At 41.3% G+C, this 20,103-nt stretch overlaps 1 protein-coding gene across 1 annotated transcript in view; it reads left to right on the forward strand.

The window, feature by feature from the left end:
• The window catches only part of FAM222A (family with sequence similarity 222 member A), a 100,718-nt gene that overhangs the window by 19,348 nt on the left and 61,267 nt on the right, over positions 1 to 20,103 (forward strand). The window lies entirely within an intron of this gene.

The raw sequence follows: 20,103 nt of genomic DNA on the forward strand, positions 1-20,103 counted from the left end.
AAAGTACAGCACCAATCACCGCGGGGTGTAAGGGTGACATTGGTGTCACCCCACCTCACCCCGCCCGCCCCCAAAGGCCGTGATTGGTCCGTCGGACCGACGGACCAATCACAGCCATGGAGGGGGGTTTAAACTAACGGGGACTACACTGCAGACGCCATTCCGGTCTGGAATAGCGTGCAGTGCGGTCACCGTGCCCAGCTGTCGCCATTTACTGACCAGAACCTTGCTCAATACTTACCTGATCACTGCTTGGGATCTTGCTTCATCTTGTGACATCCTGTGCTGTGTTGTGCTGTGTTGTGCTGCTGCAGTGTCATCGAGAGAGTTAGAGAGAGAGAGAGATAGAGAGAGAGAGATAGAGAGGCCTAGTGACAGAGAGTGCTATATTTTGTGCTGCTGCAGTGTAATAGAGTTATAGATAGAGAGATAGAGAGAGATAGAGAGAGAGAGATAGAGAGAGAGAGATAGAGAGATAGTGACAGATCGTGCTATATATTTTTTATATAACTGACTGCTGCCCCCCCTTTTGTGCTGATCAGTATAAATTAACTGATCAGCAACTTTTTGGGGGCGCAGTTTTTTTTTATATATATATATACCTGTCAGTGCTGCTGCTGCAGTGTTATAGAGTGATAGATAGTGAGAGATAGAGAGATAGAGAGAGATAGTGACAGAGAGTGATAGAGACTGCTATATTTTGTGTCTGCTGCCCCCATTTTGTGCACCCCCAGCAACTTTTTGGGGGTGCAGGGGTTATTTTTCATATATATAACTGTCAGTGCTGCTGCTGCAGTGTCATAGAGTGATAGATAGTGAGAGATAGAGAGAGATAGTGACAGAGAGTGATAGAGAGTGCTAAATTTTGTGTCTGCTGCCCCCGCCTTTTGTGCTGATCACTATATCTGAGGTGATCAGCAACTTTTTAGGGGTGCAGAGGTTTTTTTTTTATATATATATATATACCTGCCAGTTGCACCAAAGGTTGTGCACCTGCTGCCCCTCACTGGTAATCAGTGTCGCATCACTGATCACCTTTTTTTTTTGTGTGTGTGCTGTGGGGTCTTTTTTTAATTTTTTTTTTACACACACTGTGATTTTGGGGGTGTCCTGTGGCCGCCGTGCGCTGATCAGTGACGTACATCACTGATCATCTTTTTCGGCACAGGGTTGATCTATTTTTTTTTTTTTAACCCCTTCAATTTTTTTTTAACCCCTTCAATTTTTTTTTTTTTTAACCCCTTCATTTTTTTTTTTTTTGTATAAAGTATTTTTTATTTTCTGCACTACATACACACTACACACTACATACCCCCCTGGTTGAAATAAAGTTTGTACCCCCCCCCCTACACTATACACGTGTTGAAACATTTCACTACCAGTAACACAAAAATAAAAATGGCATCCCAAATGTCATCCCAAATGTCATCCCAGTCATCCAGAAGAATGTATTCAGCAGAGGAGGCATATGCCATGCTTGCTTCTGACTCTGACACAGCCAGTGATGCAAGCGGGGAATTTGAAGGATTCGCCTTAAGCTCCTCTTCCTCCTCTGGTGATGAGGGACCCCCTCAAAGACGCCCCCGTAGAGCAGCTGAGACCCCCCCCCCAATAATTGATCTCGTATGGACCCCACCACCAGACAATTTTGAGCCCCAGGTTCCTGAGTTTTTGGCCATGCCAGGAATCCAATTTGATTCCACAGGTCTCAGAGAAATTGACTTTTTCAAATTATTTTTCTCTGATGATTTTATAAATTTAATGGTGGACCAAACTAATTTATATGCCCAGCAGTTTATTGCTCAAAACCCCACGTCATCATTTGCTAGGTGGACCCCTGTAGATGCAGTAGAGATGATGACGTTTTGGGGTCTGGTGTTTCATATGGGCATAGTAAAAAAGCCAGAAATTAGGCAATATTGGAGTACAGATGTTCTGTACAGCACCCCATTTTACCGTATGGCCATGCCCCGGGCTCGATTTGAGACGATCCTTAAATTTTTGCATTACAACGATAATGCACAGTGCCCACCCAGAGATGATCCCACCTTTGACCGGCTATTCAAAGTCAGGCCGGTCATTGATCATTTCAGTGCCAAATTTGAAGAGATGTACATCCCAGATAAATTCATTTGCATAGACGAGTCCCTTATACATTTTAAAGGAAGGGTTAAATTCCGCCAGTACCTTCCCAGTAAGAGGGCAAGGTATGGCATAAAAATGTATAAGCTGTGTGAAAGCACCTCAGGGTACACTCACAGGTTTAGGGTATATGAAGGGAAGGATTCAAGAATTGAACCGCCAGAATGCCCCCCCTCCCTCGTAGGTGTTAGTGGAAAAATTGTCTGGGATTTAGTGCACCCCTTCCTGGATAAAGGTTATCACCTCTATGTGGATAACTTTTACACTAGCATCCCCCTGTTTAAGGCCCTTGGTTCAAGAGGTACAGCAGCTTGCGGTACTGTGCGCAAGAACCAAAGAGGCCTCCCAAAAACGCACATTGCCCAAGTAATGAGAAGGGGTGAAAGCAGGGGAATATGCACCGAAAATATGTTGTTGGTCAAATATAAGGACAAGAGGGATGTCCTTATACTGACAACAATTCACGGAGACAGTACCACCTCCGTCCCTGTACGAGGTACCAGTACCCACACCTCAAAACCTAATTGTATCCTGGATTACAATAGGTACATGGGCGGAGTGGATCTTTCAGATCAGGTACTGAAGCCATACAGTGCCCTGCGGAAAACAAAAATCTGGTACAAGAAGCTGGCCGTGTATATCATCCAGATGGCACTGTATAACGCTTACGTGCTATTCCGTTCTACCGGCCAGAGGGGGACATTTATGCACTTTCAAGAGGAAGTCATAAAGGGCCTAGTATTTGGGAACCAGCAGGCAGAGGGCCCCAGTACTTCTAGTACTGGCCCCCGTATTGTACCAGGGCAGCATTTTCCGAACGAAATCCCCTCCACTGCAAGAAAGGGCAGGACACAAAAAAGGTGCAAAGTTTGCTATAAAAAGGGAATAAGAAAGGAAACTATTTTCCACTGTGAAACTTGCCCCGACAAACCCGGCCTATGTATAAAGGAGTGTTTTAAAATATACCACACATCTATGGATTATTAGGTTCATCATTTCACCGTGCTTCGGGGGTCTTGCTAATGCCACATAGCACCCACCAACATTCCACCAGAATCTGAGCTGCAAAATCCAAAAATCACTCCTTCCCTTCTGAGTCCTGCCATGCACCCAACTGGTATTTTTTGGTCACATATGAGGCATTGCCATACTCGGGAGAAATTGGGGCACAGATTTTGGGGTGCTTTTTCTCCTTCATACCTTATGAAAATGAAAAATTTTGAGCCAGAACTGCATTTTTGTGTAAAAAAATGTAATTTTTCATTTTCACTGCCCAGTTGTATCAAAATTGGTGAAACCCCTGGGGGTTTGAAATGTACACTATACCCCTAGATGAATTCCCTGAGGGGTGTAGTTTGCAAAATGGGGTCACTTGTGGGGGGGTTCCACTGTATTGGTGCTTTGGGGGTCTTGCTAATGCGACATAGCACCCACCATCATTCCACCAGAATTTGTGCTGCAAAATCCAAATATCACTCCTTCCCTTCTGAGTCCTGCCACTTTTTGGTCACACATGAGGCATTGCCGTACTCGGGAGAAATTGGGGCACATTTTGGGGTGCTTTGTCTCCTTCATTCCTTCTGAAAATGAAAAATTTTGAGCCAGAACTGCATTTTTGTGTAAAAAAATGTAATTTTTCATTTTCACTGCCCACTTGTATCAAAATTGGTGAAACCCCTGGGGGTTTGAAATGTACACTATACCCCTAGATCAATTCCCTGAGGGGTGTAGTTTGCAAAATGGGGTGACTTGTGGGGGGGTTCCACTGTATTGGTGCAACATAGCACCCACCATTCATTCCACCAAAATCTGTGCTGCAAAATCCAAAAATCACTCCTTCCCTTCTGAGTCCTGCCATGCACCCAACTGGTATTTTTTGGTCACATGTGAGGCATTGCCGTACTCGGGAGAAATTGGGGCACAGATCTTGGGGTGCTTTTTCTCCTTCATACCTTATGAAAATGAAAAATTTTGAGCCAGAACGGCATTTTTGTGTAAAAAAATGTAATTTTTCATTTTCACTGCCCACTTGTATCAAAATTGGTGAAACCCCTGGGGGTTTGAATGTACACTATACCCCTAGATGAATTCCCTGAGGGGTGTAGTTTGCAAAATGGGGTCACTTGTGGGGGGGTTCCACTGTATTGGTGCTTGGGGGGTCTTGCTAATGCGACATAGCACCCACCAAAATTCCACCAGAATCTGAGCTGCAAAATCCAAAAATCACTCCTTCCCTTCTGAGTCCTGCCATGCACCCAACTGGTATTTTTTGGTCACATGTGAGGCATTGCCGTACTCGGGAGAAATTGGGGCACAGATTTTGGGGTGCTTTTTCTCCTTCATACCTTCTGAAAATGAAAAATTTTGAGCCAGAACTGCATTTTTGTGTAAAAAAATGTAATTTTTCATTTTCACTGCCCAGTTGTATCAAAATTGGTGAAACCCCTGGGGGTTTGAAATGTACACTATACCCCTAGATGAATTCCCTGAGGGGTGTAGTTTGCAAAATGGGGTCACTTGTGGGGGGGTTCCACTGTATTGGTGCTTGGGGGGTCTTGCTAATGCGACATAGCACCCACCAAAATTCCACCAGAATCTGAGCTGCAAAATCCAAAAATCACTCCTTCCCTTCTGAGTCCTGCCATGCACCCAACTGGTATTTTTTGGTCACATGTGAGGCATTGCCGTACTCGGGAGAAATTGGGGCACATATTTTGGGGTGCTTTTTCTCCTTCATACCTTCTGAAAATGAAAAATTTTGAGCCAGAACTGCATTTTTGTGTAAAAAAATGTAATTTTTCATTTTCACTGCCCACTTGTATCAAAATTGGTGAAACCCCTGGGGGTTTGAAATGTACACTATACCCCTAGATGAATTCCCTGAGGGGTGTACTTTGCAAAATGGGGTCACTTGTGGGGGGGTTCCACTGTATTGGTGCTTGGGGGGTCTTGCTAATGCGACATAGCACCCACCATTCATTCCACCAGAATCTGAGCTGCAAAATCCAAAAATCACTCCTTCCCTTCTGAGTCCTGCCATGCACCCAACTGGTATTTTTTGGTCATATGTGAGGCATTGCCGTACTCGGGAGAAATTGGGGCACATATTTTGGGGTGCTTTTTCTCCTTCATACCTTCTGAAAATGAAAAATTTTGAGCCAGAACTGCATTTTTGTGTAAAAAAATGTAATTTTTCATTTTCACTGCCCACTTGTATCAAAATTGGTGAAACCCCTGGGGGTTTGAAATGTACACTATACCCCTAGATGAATTCCCTGAGGGGTGTACTTTGCAAAATGGGGTGACTTGTGGGGGGGTTCCACTGTATTGGTGCAACATAGCACCCACCATTCATTCCACCAAAATCTGTGCTGCAAAATCCAAAAATCACTCCTTCCCTTCTGAGTCCTGCCATGCACCCAACTGGTATTTTTTGGTCACATGTGAGGCATTGCCGTACTCGGGAGAAATTGGGGCACAGATTTTGGGGTGCTTTTTCTCCTTCATACCTTCTGAAAATGAAAAATTTTGAGCCAGAACTGCATTTTTGTGTAAAAAAATGTAATTTTTCATTTTCACTGCCCAGTTGTATCAAAATTGGTGAAACCCCTGGGGGTTTGAAATGTACACTATACCCCTAGATGAATTCCCTGAGGGGTGTAGTTTGCAAAATGGGGTCACTTGTGGGGGGGTTCCACTGTATTGGTGCTTGGGGGGTCTTGCTAATGCGACATAGCACCCACCAAAATTCCACCAGAATCTGAGCTGCAAAATCCAAAAATCACTCCTTCCCTTCTGAGTCCTGCCATGCACCCAAATGGTATTTTTTGGTCACATGTGAGGCATTGCTGTACTCGGGAGAAATTGGGGCACAGATTTTGGGGTGCTTTGTCTCCTTCATACCTTCTGAAAATGAAAAATTTTGAGCCAGAACTGCATTTTTGTGTAAAAAAATGTAATTTTTCATTTTCACTGCCCAGTTGTACCACAATTGGTGAAACCCCTGGGGGTTTGAAATGTACACTATACCCCTAGATGAATTCCCTGAGGGGTGTAGTTTGCAAAATGGGGTCACTTGTGGGGGGGTTCCTAACTTTTAGCATCTTATGGTGCCTAGAAACCTACATGGTGCCTAAAAAATAATCTCATAAAAAGGAGGCTCCAAAATCAAGTAGGTGCTCCTTCTATTATGAAGCCTGTGGTTTGGTCAACGTGCACACTAGGGCCACATATAGGATATTTATGAAAACAAAAGAATTGGGGGAATCAATTTTTAGTCACATTTCTCTAGTAAAATGTACTGTGTTCCTTAGAAAAATGTATTAAAATTGCAAATCTGCAAAAAAAATGAAATTTTGAAATTTCACCTACACTTTGTTTTAATTCCTGTGAAACACCTAAAGGGTTAACAAACTTCCAAAATGCTGTTTTGAATACTGTGAGGGGTGCAGTTTTTGAAATGGTATCATTTATGGGGGTGTCTCACATACAAGTCCCTCAAAGTCACATCAGAACTGAACTGGTCCCTAAAAAAATCAGTGTTTGAAATTTTCTTGAAAATTTGAGAATTTGCTATTCATATTGTAAGCCTCCTAGTGTCCAAAAAAATTAAAAGGAAGTTGAAATAATGATGTCAACATAAAGTAGACATATGGTCTATGTTAGTTATTAACTATTTTGAGTGGTATGATTATTTGTCTCACAAGCAGAAAATTTAACATTTTGCAAATTGCTAAATTTTCCATTTTTTTACGACATTTTGGTATTTTTCACAAAAAAACACAGACTGTATCGACCCAAATTTACCACTAATTTGAAGTACAATGTGTCACGAAAAAACAATCTCAAAATCACTGGGATAAGTAAAAGCAAAAAAAAGTTATCCCCACTTAAGTGAGACATGTCAGATTTGAAAAAAAGGGCTCTGTCAGGAACGCAAAAACTGGCTCTGTCAGGAAGGGGTTAATAAAATACTACGTTTCCTTGTTGATAAGGACTTAGGGCCAGACAATCAACCAATCAGCTCCTATCCTGTCATTTTTCAAACCCAGTCTGTAACATGACAGGTAGGAGTTGATTGGCTGGCTGTTTATCACTCTCCATTTTATCACTTTGTGAAGCTTGATCCATCTGGCCCTTAATAATGTTATTAAATACAAAATATGTATATAAATTGCAGAATACGGTTGGCAGTTTGAATAAGGCAAAGGTAACACTTTTAAAAAGTTTCCCTCTGCGGGAGGTTCCAAAGGAAATGTTCCAGGTGGTTCAACTTCTAATCATTAGGCCCCTCCAATCTGCAGCATTAATCCCATTTATCCACAAGTTGTACGTCTGTGCAAAGGGCCATGATAACACAATGTTATGAGAATCGCATCTTCATTCATGCCAATTTTACAAAGAAGTGGACAGGATGCCAGAAGGTGAACTACACTACTGGAGGTCACTGGGACTCTCCAAAATAGCTAATGTTCCCCAGATTTTCTGGGGGAATATGCAAGTATACAAGAGAGTACAAGGGGTGCTTCAACTGTAAAATAGGATCATGCTGAACAGTAAAGAATTAGAAACGGCAGTTTTACCCTGTACGTACGTAGACACATTTACATTGAATATACTGTAAATGCAGTTCTCTCACTTTTTTATTTGTACTCGTGTGCCAACTGAAATAATATTTTCATTAAGTATAATGCCTAAAATTATTAATTATCTAGATCTGTCTACTTTCTGCATGGTCTCTGATCTAATGCAAACTGGTTTCCCTGTTTTACCCTTTGATACATTTAGCCTTTAGTAAATAGGCTAAAATATTTAACTTAATTTAAGGTAGTGTGATTTAACTGCCTTTGAAGTGCCTGGATTTCAGTTACTCAATAGCTACATGACCTTAAGGCAAATCTTTTAATCTCTCTGAACTCTGGTCAAAATAATTTGATTGTAAGCTCTTACATAAAAACTGTCTCTTGTAAAATGTATGTATGTTACAGCAACAAGAAACTCATTTGAAATGATTTCTTATTGTATTGACAAAAAACCTTCTATATCCAAAAGGTGCTTAAACACTGGGCGCTTTTGCATAAACTGAGCGATTTTCACCCATCCAAACGATTTTCCCAGGAGTGGACGGCTTTACAAAGCAGGACGCTTTGGAAACCCGTCCACCGCATCGCTCATCGGCTGGTAATTATCTGCTCCTAACTGACATTTTTTTTAACACTGCCTGTGACATGGCAGTTATGAGCTAATTATTAGTACATTATCTCTCTCCACTTTTATCATTCTTCAAGGATTAGCACATCTTCCCCCGAATCGGGTATAAATTCCCAAATCTGTGTGCAAAAAGAGGCAAATTTTTTCACGTCAGATGGCAAAATAAATCCCGGTTAAGTAACTTGCGGGCTCCCTTCAGGGGCTAAATAAATAGCCCAGAGGGATCAATTACTGTGGTTAACTGAATTCCCCCCAAAATGTAAATTTGAGGCTCCCAAGATTAGGACCCTACCCGATGAGGAATATTGCTTTTGCTTAGATTATTATCTGTAATGTGGTGAAGAGTTATAGGAGCCCCCCCCCCCCCCCCCCCCCGACCTTTTGATTTCAACATGAAACACCTTCAAACTACAGAGATTGATGATCAGTAATTACATTTCCGGATAAAAATAATTTATATTTGTATCCTAGTAGAACTTTTTAAATCAGGATATTAAGTGAATTTGACGTGCCTATCTGGTAGGAGGTGTGAATGACTTTCATGTTAAGCTGTTGGCGACTTCAGTTCATCTTTTATGCTGTATTGAACTTTAGTTAAATTTTTGATGGTGGATATTTGTAGGTTTTATTACTATTTCAGAGATTTATATGTTGTTGGTTATAATAAAGATATTAATTGATCATTTATTTGCACCAGTATTGTTTGACCTGTCCTTCCTGTTATCATCCCAACCACACTATGATGCCTCAATTAAAGCTGGTCCTTTATTTAGACCAGGCTTGTCCAACCTGCGGCCCTCCAGATGTGCTAAAACTACACATCCCAGCATGCCTTGCCACAATTTGGCTATTAGGGAATGCTAGAATGATGGTAATGAATGCTGGGATGTGTAGTTTTAGCACATCTGGAGGGCCGCAGGTTGGACAAGCCTGATTTAGACAGAGCGCCAATTAGACTATTTGACCGAAATATATGAGAGTCCTCATCTTTGTTCTTGTCTAGCGTGTTTAGTTTTTGTTTTGCATTTTTCCTGTTCTGTTTTTATTTCCTATTATGTCTAATACGCATCTTTACACCTATATACCTGAAATAGATTGTACCCACCACCACTGATCAAAACACAGCAATACTGTCACAATCAATTAACACACGCCTGAGCAAATGTTCAATTTGTTCTACAGTACATTGTCAAAATCGCTTACAATGTTTCCCTGAATCGCCCCGTGTCTACACAGCGGGTGAAAGCGATGCATGACCCCCACAGCATCGCTATCACCCGGCCGAATAGAAACAGCAGGTAAAAATATTCTTGCTAGACACTGCAGTGTTTATTTATTTGCACCCCCGGGGTGCTACTGGGGATTGCCGCTGGCTTATCTCGTCAGCGTCATCGCGATTTTGACTAAGCAAAATTGCTTACTCAAAATTGCCCATCCTGCAGTCCATTTGTACACCCCTTTACATTTGCTCAGGCGTGTGTTAATGATTGTTTTAGTACAGGGCCTTTTAAGTGTCAGACCTCCATTCCAAGTGGAGGGGGGGTGGACTGTTTTAGTTTAGTCCAGGTTGCTAAGTGATACCAATCCGTGGTTAATCAGTTTTATCCCACTTGGCTAGTTGCATACAATTTAATTTAAAAAGCGAATCCTAATGAATGTTAACCCTTGCACTGATAGCAGACTCCTGAAAGTATGCCTGTAAAAAAAAGAAAAGCAAACTCATAAAATAATGATTTGGAACTTTCAGTACATAGTTCAAGACTAGTAAAGAATAATCCTTCTCAAAACAATATATTTCTTGACCTGAGTGCCAACATCTGCAAAGCCCTGACCCTTGTACAAATGGTTTTGGGCACTTGCCAAGTAGAAAAATGTCTGCACTGTCTCCTGTAAAAATAATTTCAGGCCTTTTCAGTGTGTAAAGTCTGGATGCAGTATATTCTGATGTTCCTTAAGCCTAAATTTGTTTGATGCTACTTTTTCAATTTTCACACAAAGTATGTCTGCACAGGTTGTTTTAATTGCTTAAGTCCTCTTTCAATAATACGGGTGGAGTTGATCTTAAATATTGTGGCGAGCCACCGAGCCCGAAGCTTCGGGGTGGAGTGGATACTGGGGGTGACGCAATGGCATAGTAAGCACTGGCCATCACATCACATGGCATGGGAGCTTATACAATTAAATATTGCATAGCATTGCATTTGGTGCCATATTTCATTGTATAAGCACTCCTGTGCACTTAATATGGACATCGCATCGCGATTTTCCTACGCAGAATAGCCCACTAAACTATTTGCTTAGTGGGCGCCGTGCTAGGAAACAAGTACCTATTTTTGCTAAAATAATGCAAAAAAATGGGTGTTTTTACACTCTCTTAACATTACTTTAGTATCAGCTAAATATTCTCCAAGCATTTATATTCACGTTATTATTATTTTATTTTTTTTTCCTAGTAATGAGATCGAATTTCATATACTTGTAATGGAAATGTGATCTGCTCAAATTTTATTTAAAATAAATCTGTAAAAATATATTGGAGGCAGCCTTGCGATAATAATGCCATCTTCACATATAATTATGTAGGCTCTCTCCACCTACTCCTGCTCTGCTAACATGGAAAGCAAAGCACAGAGTAGGCTCCTATGATCAGTCATGTGTGTCTTAACAGGCCACAGGCTGATCACAGTGAAAATAAATAGAAAAAAATAAAATAAAATCTTTCTTGTATTCAGGAACCGGGTATTCGGTGTCTCCTTCTGTGTGAGTCTTTCAGCTGATCGGTGCGACTTCAGCTGCCATGGCTGCTGGGACTTTCATCTCAGCTTACTGCACAGATCAGCTGCCCGGGGTCACACAGAAGGAGAAGTAGACACAGATAACTGGCCTGGGTGCAGGTAAGTTTAATTTTTTTTTATATTGGGAGCATTGCAGCAGTGCTAGAAGGAGATCTGGGTTGTGTGTGTGGGGGTGGTAGCCAATAGCACATGTGCATTGAGCATTTCTTTGTTTCTAGTTTGTCTTTTATTTTATTTATTTTTTGCAAACTCTGTCTCTGCTTGCAATTCAATATATTCTTGTCATGTATTTAAATCACATGCGACTGTGGGTGAATTTATCACATCCCATCTGCATTTTAGATGCGGAATGTGATAAATATGCTCCCTAGGCAGTTTACTACATCTTTATGCAATAACCATATGCGCTATCCAGCTAGTCATAAAATAACTTCTGTATTTTTCATGTGTGTTTTGTCAAAACATCTCTCAAAGTCTACTCCTACTATGATTGTCTGTCCTTTTTGTAAATAGATTGGCCCCTCACTTGTAAAGGTCTATACACATTGGGCGTTTTTGCCCAGCGTGTATGGATATGGATGATGGGGAAAATCGCTGGGCTGAAAACTGCCCAGTGCATATACACGAAGCATTTTTCGTCCGTTTTAGTGATTTATGCCTAGGGTGGATGCTATGGAAAGCCGTCGACTCCGCCACTCATCTGCTGGTAATACTAACAGATGAGTGGCTGGACCAGCGATGATGCAGGGGCGCGCATAAACACTCACCGATCATCGCTGCCTCGTACACACTGGGCGGCTTTCCAGCTGATGAGTAAACTGAGCTGCTTTATTTATTTATTAACAGTTTCTTATATAGCGCACACAGATTCCGCAGCGCTTTACAGAGAATATTTGAACATTCACATCAGTCCCTGCCCCAGTGGAGCTTACAATCTATATTCCCTACCACACATATATACGCACACACAGACATTCTAGGGTTAATTTTTGTTGGGCGCCAATTAGCCTACCAGTATATTTTTGGATTGTGGGAGGAAACCGGAGTACCCGGAGGAAACCCACGCAAGTACGGGGAGAATATACAAACTCCGCACAGTTAGAGCCATGGTGGGAATCGAACCCATGACCTCGGCGCTGTGAGGCAGCTCAAAGTCGTCCAGTGTGTATGGGCGTTAAGTATCTATGAAAACATTCTGCTCAGGAAGGTATAACCATATGAATGATCTTATGCTGTCCCACATTGCTGTATGTACAGTACTGTACAACATAAGCGCTTTCATGAAAATCATTTCTTCATTCCATGATTGCCATTCGGTGCTACATGCAGGGCCTTTTGTCAGAAGCCCAGTGTGTGTATAATGTAAAAGACTGCCTAGTGGAAGTTTCCTGACTGCTCTAAAACACTCCCAGCAGGCTTTTGTCAGATACAGGTCATTAACTTTCTTTCATTGGAGGTTTGTTTACACGCTTGTAATAAATAGTATGTGCATTGCTGCGCTCTAGAATTCTTAAGGATCACCCTTGGACGGTCTTTAAGGAGGGCAGGCCTCAGATGTTGCAGATCCACGTATACCTGTGTATCCGTTTCATGTGCATGGTGAGAGTAAAAGAATTACACATAATGTTAATGGATTTCAACAAAGCAATATAAGACTGCAAACCTCATAGGGTACATATGCAACCCTGTAGCTGCATAGATGTCTGTGAACTACTAGTCGCAGCATGTGTTTACACTTATTTCCTTATTGCAGCGGTTCTCAAACTGTGGGTCCTGACCCCGAAGTGGGTCCCACCCTTCTCAGCATGGGGTCGCGACTCCATGTTGCTGACCATCAGGCTGATGACTTTTCTAATCTTAGGCAACTCAACAGATTATTTAGACTCCTTAAATCACTGACTGTTATGTTAGACTCCCCACATCACTTTGTGCCTCCACAATGCTGCCATATATGTGCTGTCTGTGCCTACACATGTGATGTGATGATCTTCTGCAGTAACTTGCTGGGGTCCTGTCATTATTTTTATTGTTTGATGTGGTCCCAGAGTAAAATAGTTTGAGGAACCCTGCCTTATTGGAATCTCTATGCTAGCTAACTAACGCCATCCTTTAATAGATTTACGTCACTGCGTACAGGTCATGAAAGCTTGCATGGTGTATGGGAAATAACAGCTGCCTTCATCATGATGCTGTTTGTGAATGATTTCCTAAAATAATCTGCCTGCTGATGTTTCAGCTCTAACCTCACAGTCTGCAGTGTCACCGAAACAGGATTCTGGGGGTGATCTTTTTCCTTTTAGAGGAAAATGAATTTACTCCACCCAGACTGTGGGCAGTATTCAATGAGAAAAGTTCTCCGTCTTTTGTGGAGAACTTGTGCTTTTTTCGCCGTGGAGAGAGGTTTTTTTTCTCCAAAGGCGAGCCACCCTATTCAATGTGAAATATTCTCCGTCTTTCTTAGTGATTCTCGCCGTCTCTCTCCGTGAAGAAATTCTCCATCTTTTGATGGAGAGCAGGAATGTGAACTTTTAAACTAAAAGGGTGTTTTTTTTAATTTTGGTGTCAAAAAATCAGGTTTTTTTTTCTGTGGAGGGCCATGTTATTTTTATTCATGTGCCTATAGCACATGAATATATATATAATTTTTAAAAAAATATTTTTTTACATTTTTTTTTTTCTTTTTTTTACACAGTGCAGCCAGCAGGGGGCCAGAGCGCTCGAGCCGCTCATTAGATATTCATATATTCACTGCACCCGAAGCACGTTCGGGTACAGTGAATACTGGGTCCCCCGCTGGCTATAGAGGGGGGCAGCCTGTGCTGCCTGGGTCCCAGGGGGGCCCCCTACCCTCACATATGTTCTGTGGCATCCAGGGAGACTTTAATCTCCCTGGATGCCACGTCCCTGTCAGCTCCCTGCTGCGGACGCTCGTCCGCTGCAGGGGTTAAGACTCGCCGCGAGTGGCGGCGAGTCTTATAAACATTGAATAGTGGCAGCAGGAGAGGCAACGAGCCCTCCGGAACACGGAGAGTGCACGGCGAGCAAAAAAAAATGCTCGCCGTGCACGGAGAATATTACCATTGAATACTGCCCTTAGTGCTATCACTTCCCCTCTGCTTTGCTACACTGAGCAGCAGGCAAGGGAGATGATATCCTAATGTTTCTGATGGGACCGCCTCAAAGTGCCCAAAAAGTGGGAATGTCCCTCCAAAATCCACAGGGTTTGGAAGGTCTTTTATTATTTTTTTTTTTTTTTCAATTTCTTCTACATTAGTGCGTAATTTCAAACAGTGTATAGCTGTGTTTTCTAAGTACTTGTGTTTAAGAGGCTTCTAAATAATCTCATTGTCACAAAAATAGTGAACCTTATAATATATAGTCTAAAGTGACTGGTTCCTCTGTGCTGTAGAGCAGTACTGGTAAATGTAAAAGTTTTTGTTCTATGATGTCTTTTAACTATCCTAGATGTCCTCTTCTCTCTGTGGGGTGGATTCAAATGATTAGTTGCCAGCAGCCACTAGAGGGCACCTCAACAGAGCTATTCAAATGTAGCTCCATTCAGGCACATTTTGGCCGCTAGCCCCTCCATTTCAGATGTCGGAATGGTAAGCTAAAATGCATTTAAAGTCACCAATTTTCGTGCGCAATTGGGACTTTTTGCTTTTGCCTATCAGTTTGGATAAAAAATGGCCATTTAAATATCACCCCGTGATCTCCTTTCACTTTAGACTTCGAATCCGTCCCTGTGAGCTTTGTACCTGTGCCCAAATGCAGAGCCATAAATAGAGGGGGTGCAGCGGTACTCCTGCATAGAGAGAATGGCGCTATGGGTGTTACAGTCTCTGCCCCATTGCCCCTGCTTCTGGGTGGCAGGTCTGACTCACAAATGTAAACAAAATACATTAAAAACACAAAAGTATTTACAGTATTAATAGACCAATCAGCTTTTTTGACAGTTTTATTGGAAGCTGATTGTTCAAAAGATCCACAAAACGTTGCCCGTTCAAGTTTAAAACAACAGTGAAGAAGTATCGGAAAGGGAAATACAAATATCACTGCTGGTGCATTACCTTTTGCTCAAACATATATTTACAGGTCGAGTATCCCGTATCCGAATATCCGTTATCCGAATTATTCCGAAATACGGACATTCCAGAAAGTGAAAAAAAAAATTTTTTTTGCTAAAAACTCACTGGGGACATTTGTAACAGCATCACTGGGGACATAATATGTAACTGGCACTATATATGTGCAAGACAATGATTGCTTGGCATTCAAATTCAGTGCTGAGATAGTACACACATTTTGTTTCACGTTTTGAAACCTTGTTTTTTGAACAATTAAAATATATTTGTGTGTATTTTATGTGGTAATAAAATATATTTGTGTGTATATTATGTGTTTATACAGCATAAATGCAAGATACTTCAAAATACATCATTGAAATATTAAAATATTCCGAAATACGGAATAATCCGTTATCCAAAATTCTCCTGGTCCCGAGCATTTTGGATAAGGGATACTCCACCTGTATTACAAAATGCACTCACAACGATAAATTAATTAAAGCATATCTACCACTCAAGTGGTACTAGGATTGTCCAGGATCCCAGCTTGGAGACGAATGTCCACCAAGCAAGACAAGGTCCTTCACTGGAATTTGCAGGTAAGTTCCTCCGCGGCAGGTACAATCAACAACCAGTCCAGAAAAATGATAACAGTGTCTTAACGCTGAAGAACCCTTGTGGTTTGAAATGCGGCAGGTATTCATTTATTTTATATCTTGCAGTTAGCACATTTATCCCATACAGGTATAAAATAATTGTAAGGGTCATGACCAATATACTTAAGTGATCTTGTGGCTCTCTGTTGGAGTAGCAGTTTAGCTGATCAAATATCCCATAGGCTCCAGTAAGCATCCGCAGTTGCTGGTAGATTTCCAATAGATTGCAGCCCTATCAAGGATCCTCTCGCTGGTCCGTGTGTCCGCATGACCAATGTGTCCTAGTCTCCGTGTGTTTGTAAAATGACAGGAGCTGGTTGGTTGGTACATTTGCACCATAGAGAGATGTCTGTTTGGATTTCTGAATGGAAATGTACCTAGTGCGGAATTTTGATAATTAATATAATGCAAACAAAAGTGTTCTAGACATCAGGAAAATGCTGGGTCAAAGTACATGGAGTACAGACAGCAGCTGGAACAGTCTATGCACACATAACTTTCTTTCCATCATAAGTTTTGTCTTGTGCTTGTATTTATGAATTAGAACAGTAATGTTGGCAACTATTATGACAGTCTCATTAGCTAGTTTGATTGATTTCAGACCAGTTCCACAGATCATCAAACTTGTAGGAGTACTGTAATCTTTGTGTCATGCCCAGATGTCCATTGTTACCTGGTAACTGCCAGACGGGTCTTATGTGACCAGCTTAAAACAGTGTACAAACTGTGCAATGTGCTATGCAATGTTGACTAGATAGTCAAAATTGCTTAGCAAGTTAGCCAGAATGGCTCAGTGTGGACACTGCGGGTAATAGCGATGCACATCGTCGCTATCGCTCTGCAGAATAGACAGGCAAGGCAATTTTGACTATGCCACACAGTGTAGTGTATTTGGCCGTGGGCTCAGTCAAAGCCAGCATAGTCCAGCTAGCTCATGCCTGCACCATGTGTACCCCCCTTTAGGCTACATGCACATGGCCAACAATTATTTTTCTTGTCTGTTCTGCGATTTTGATAGGTTACTTCTGGTGAGATCAATTAAATCTCTTAACAATCATCTGGATATCTGCTGAACTATGCAGCTGCTGCAGTTTGATTTGAGGTTGTCTTAATAATAGAAGACCAGTGAGCCACAAGCTCTGTGTTTTGGGGAACAAAAGTACCCTTTTCTGTTCTGAGAAGGGACACACCTATGGGTTAGTTCAGCTAGAGGGGAGGAGGGATAGCTGCCATTGTAGCAGCTTGGAAATGCCCACAACTTGCAGCCTGATCTTGCCCCTGAATGATGGCTTTTTTTTTACGCCTACGGGGCTGCATGCAAAAATCGGAAACTTCGGAGGTAGCATCTATCTGCACGTATTTTTAGATACAAATATCAAGACCAAGCATGGGCAATAAGTGTCGTTCTTAGCTGTTGTAGAATTACAAATCCCAGCAATCCCTGTCATAGATGATCCCTCTAGTGTACTTGTTCCCCCAAATTTAATAGGTGGTTTCTTGAACCCAATTTGTGAACATATCTTTTGCAATATGCCTCACAGCGCTGAGGTCATGGGTTTGATTCCCACCATGGCTCTAACTGTGTGGAGTTTGTATATCTCCCCGTACTTGTGTGAGTTTCCTCCGGGTAATCCGGTTTCCTCCCACAATCCAAAAATATACTGGTAGGCTAATTGGCTCCCAACAAAATTAACCCTAGAATGTCTGTGTGCGTATAGATGTGGTAGGGAATATAGATTGTAAGCTCCACTGGTGCAGGGACCGATGTGAATGTTCAAATATTCTCTGTAAAAGTGCTGCGGAATATGTATGCGCTATATAAGAAACTGTAAATAAATAAATAATAATCATATGTTTTCTCTAAATAACAAATAAGAATGAGGAGTGACTATCATAATATACATTTACTAATTTTTACTTCCATTTGCTCAATGAGTGATTACGTGTTTAGGGCAAATTTTCTTGCAATTCTTGACTTGTATCTCTGCATAGCAGAAATGACTGTATTTTGTAAAGGACAGGTTAAATTGAAGTCTCTTGTGTGTTATCTTCTAGATAAGCAGATGGCTCCTGTCTGCTGTCTCTGTATTAAAGCCAATCCATTGCATTGATTTACTTTCATTGCTTTGTGCAAACCTAAATGTGGGTAGAGAGGTAACTGTAGGAGAGATGGGCTAGTGTTTCTCCAAACTCCTCTGGATATCAATGTCATCCAGTTACTGCCAGATGCTCCAGAAAATGCCTGCTAAACCAATGGACTGTAATCGCTGCATTTTAGAATTAATTGGTCTGTCAAAAAACAGGCTTATTTCTGTTTAATAAAAGCTCAAACCTCTAGGAAAACCTCTTGCTAATAGATTTTAGAATATTCAAGAAACTGTTTTGTTAATTTAATAACTATAGGAGGAAAGCTAATGCGGTTTTTCCATCATTATTATTTGATGATTAAATCCGTTTTAGGGAAACCCAAGTTTTGCACCATATGTTTGGCACCATATAAATAAAGGATAATATATATATATATATATATATATATATATATATATATATATATATATATATATACAGTATATAATTTTATTTATTTATTTATTTTTTTTCAATAGTTTCAGAAATAATTCTGAATAGTTTCAGAATTAATGTAGAGACCCACCTGCCCCTATCTATTAGCAGTAATTTATATAACTGCTGCTAGCCCTGGCACCAATGCTTGTTTTACATGGACAGAATAGTACTGTCCTGTTGGTATCCTGATCCTTTTGGGGTTCTTTCGCTGGTCTTCTGAATGCAGTCGGGATGCCAGCGTAGGTATACTGAACGCCGGCATCACCTAGATTCTGACTGTATTCTGTCCTGTTCAATACACCCCTTTTAGAAATAAGCACTGTAGTGTTTTGTTTTTTTTTGTTTTAGTTTTGTGGATTAGGGGGACTTCTCCCAGACAGGGTCCCAGTCATGGGTTCCCTCGATTGGTGGTTAGAAGGAGATTAAAAAAAAAGTTTAATGCTTAGATAATGTAATTGGAAGTTTGTTATGTTTAATAGCATGATCTTCCTGTGTGATAATCTACTGTTTAAATGTCTCAAGTTACAGGAAATTGAAATAGGCTGACTGAGTCTTTGATCTGCTCATGTGACCATGCTACAAGTCAGTTGTGGGCCACAAGTCTCAATCCCCAAAGGAGAACAAGACCAAAGAGTTTACAGAATGAGAGGTTTAAACGATAACTATGTAATGTATCTCTATTTTTTGGGAAACCTCAATATCTCAATAAGTATATCAAGTAACAGGAATGTCACGAAGGAGAATATAATACACAAATAAAAAGATAGCTGTAAGGGATTTTCTGCAATAATAAAATAAAGAATGATACTGTACAGTACATTGACAGAGGAATAATGATGTGATTGCGACTGTGTGTCAAACTTTTATAGAGCTAGGGTGATGGTGAAGGAAAGTTAAATTACAGACCGAGTCCACAGCAATATATGGACAAGATAGTCGGCTTCATATTCTGCTGTTTCTACATCTGCCATGTTGACGTTGGCATCTCAGTTGAAGTATTAGCATCATCCTAAATGTGCTATTTTGTTTTGGTATTTTTCTTTTATGGTTAAAGAATTCATAATCCTATTTATTTGCTTGTCCACATACTCTTAGGGGTGTACACATGGAGCGATCCGTCTAAAGGGGTATGCACGCGGAGCGATCCTTCTAAAGCTGTGTGCATGCGGAGTGATCCTTCTAAAGGGGTGTACACACGGAGCGATCCTTCTAAAGGGGTGTACACATGGAGCGATCCTTTTAAAGGGGTGTACACACAGAGCGATCCTTCTAAAGGGGTGCACACGAGGAGCGATCCTTCTAAAGGGGTGTACACATGGAGCGATCCTTTTAAAGGGGTGTACACACAGAGCGATCCTTCTAAAGGGGTGCACACGAGGAGCGATCCTTCTAAAGGGGTGTACAAGAGGAGCGATCATTCTAAAGGGGTGTGCATGCGGAGTGATCCTTCTAAAGGGGTGTACACACGGAGCGATCCTTCTAAAGGGGTGTACACATGGAGCGATCCTTTTAAAGGGGTGTACACACAGAGCGATCCTTCTAAAGGGGTGCACACGAGGAGCGATCCTTCTAAAAGGGTGTACACATGGAGCGATCCTTTTAAAGGGGTGTACACACAGAGCGATCCTTCTAAAGGGGTGCACACGAGGAGCGATCCTTCTAAAGGGG

The sequence above is a fragment of the Crinia signifera genome, chromosome 1, assembly GCF_055691185.1.
Source record: "Crinia signifera chromosome 1, ASM5569118v1, whole genome shotgun sequence".
In the NCBI taxonomy this organism is placed as follows: domain Eukaryota; kingdom Metazoa; phylum Chordata; class Amphibia; order Anura; family Myobatrachidae; genus Crinia; species Crinia signifera.